Source organism: Dendrobates tinctorius, unplaced genomic scaffold, assembly GCF_039654945.1.
Source record: "Dendrobates tinctorius isolate UK_male_01 unplaced genomic scaffold, ASM3965494v1 ptg000192l, whole genome shotgun sequence".
Taxonomy (NCBI): Eukaryota; Metazoa; Chordata; class Amphibia; order Anura; family Dendrobatidae; genus Dendrobates; species Dendrobates tinctorius.
In genome coordinates, this window is record NW_027361859.1 from 7,379,174 (window position 1) to 7,381,499 (window position 2,326).

The window sequence follows — 2,326 nt, forward strand, 5'->3', positions numbered from 1 at the left end:
CCTCTCCACAACATCCAGTTGCACAAATCCACAATAAGTCCATGTTCCTTCATAACATCTGACCCGATAATGGTACCTTCATGTGTTGGTGAAAGATATAAGCCATGCTCAACACATAGGTTTCCCAGGTTGATTGTTACTGGCAAAGATTGCTCTGAAGATACTAATTGTCCTCCAAAACCTCTCAGGAAAATCTGTTTACCACTAGGATCTATTTTCAAATCCAGATTAGTTAAACTGACAGCAGCACCTGTATCCAGTAAGATGTTTGTACGATGGCCCCCTACCGTACCCTGAATACGGGGTCTCCCGCCCTTGTCCCTGCTAAGCTGACTCACTAGGGACAACTCTGGGGCCTGACATCCCTATTGTTTTACATAAGGATTTGTTGGAGGTGGGGGTCTTTAATTCCTCTGGCTTTTCTGCCATTGCTTTTCCAATCTTCCTCAGCTCTTCCAGAAGTGGACCATATAACGTAACTTCAGGAAGACTATGCTCTCCATTACTTGCATTTGGTTCTAGGTTTTGATTTTGCTTCTTATTAATAAAAGGTCTATTATTGATAATTCTTTTACTACTCCTGCACTCTTTCATAGTGTGACCTGCGTATCCACATCTATAACATTTCCCTACAAACCTTGCTTTGCCTTCATTCTTTACTATCTCTGAGATTCTCTTTTGGGGCTTAGTGTCATGACTTGTGTCCTGAATCCAATCCTTTAATATATTTACAAAGGCTTGGTATGAATTTGCATTCCTCAAGGCAACCTTTGTTGGATAGTCAACAAAAGTGCATTTGTTAGCCATTGAATATAGAAAACTGTTATCATCAGGAGACATGTCAGGGCAGTTATAGGTAGAACGATATAATGTTAAATATTCACTGCAGAAAATAATTGGATCATCTCCTCTATTAAGTTTTGCATTTTCTAAGGCATTAGTACCTCTCGTATCTCTTCCTCCCATGACTCTCTTTAATTCCTCCATTCTGTCACTAGCATTTCCCCAATTGCATTCAAGATCTGAAGACAATCCTTTGTGACATCCTACAGGGGGCTGCAACTTTTCACAGAGTTGGGATGGGAGCCATACCCGAAGTAATGCACACGCAGCCCTATTACCTAGATTTTATTGTGTCACTACAGCCTCTAACCTATTGGAGAGACTAATGGCTGATGCGCTTGTGTCAAATTTCCCTAATATCTGGCATAGGTTTGTTTTCTCTTGTATGGTGAGTGTTGTGCAATGTACTTGATTACTGCCATTTAACAGTGAATTCTCCCTCATTTGTCTCAATCTACCTGACTCAGGAGTAAAGAGAGAGGAACTCTGATTTGGGTTACCTTCAGGGCTATCAGCAGTGCATACAGGCTGCTCCTCCCTCCTTTTCCAGCCTCTTTCCTCCGGGTCATTAGATTTACACATTTGATTACAGCACTGATTATTCATTTTAGTATTTTCCTGTGATTTCAAAGACATACTATCATTTTCTTTTAGTTCCAGCTTTACATTAGCATCATGCAACTGATTTCTAAGTATTGTCATAACATCATTATACTTTGCTTCTTTGTCTTCTAGCAAAGCAATTCGCTGTTCCCTAAGTTTACATCTTTCCTTATACTCCTCGAGCTTATCTTCTAACTCACAATTTTGGTACATCATATTGTCTACCTCATCCCTTAGATTTTCACATTCACAACTATGATCTTCAGCACTAGCAATAGCCATACTGACTTCCTGTTCAGTTTTGTCCACATCACCTCTTAATTGAGCTTTCTCTGAATACCAATGCAATTCCTTTTGTTCTGCAATTCCTTTCATTTTCAACAACATACACAAAACATTTGCTAACTTCTCTTTCTTTGCTTTCTTTTTTGACAATTTACTTTTGTTCTCACTTTGCCCTTCACATTGCTTCATTAGGTCATTAAATTGATGTGTCAATGCATCATCTTCACAAGTATTAAACTGAGCAGAGGCATACTTTTCAATAAATTTACTGACTATTTCCATGTTATTTTCAACTATTTCCACAGAAGACAAACAAAAATAAATCAACTTTCCAAACAGAAATTAACAAACAACAATACAAAAACCAGTGAATATTACTTCACTAAAACAGGGACTCAGATTGAATACAATCTTCCCTCAGGCAGTCACAATCCAACACTAGAGGCTTGTGACTTTACCTATATCTGACTGACAGTATCTCATGCACTTGATCAAATACAGATCCAAGATCCAGGCCACAAGTGATCTCCTATTGAAGCATAAGGCTACTTCCCCTTAACATGAGATTTAGATTTTATCCAAGATCCAGGCCACG

General features: G+C 38.8%; 1 pseudogene; it reads right to left on the reverse strand.

The window, feature by feature from the left end:
* Positions 1 to 324: 324 nt before the first annotated feature.
* Positions 325 to 2,013, reverse strand: LOC141055957 (posterior protein-like; annotated as a pseudogene).
* Between the last annotated feature and the right edge of the window lie 313 nt (positions 2,014 to 2,326).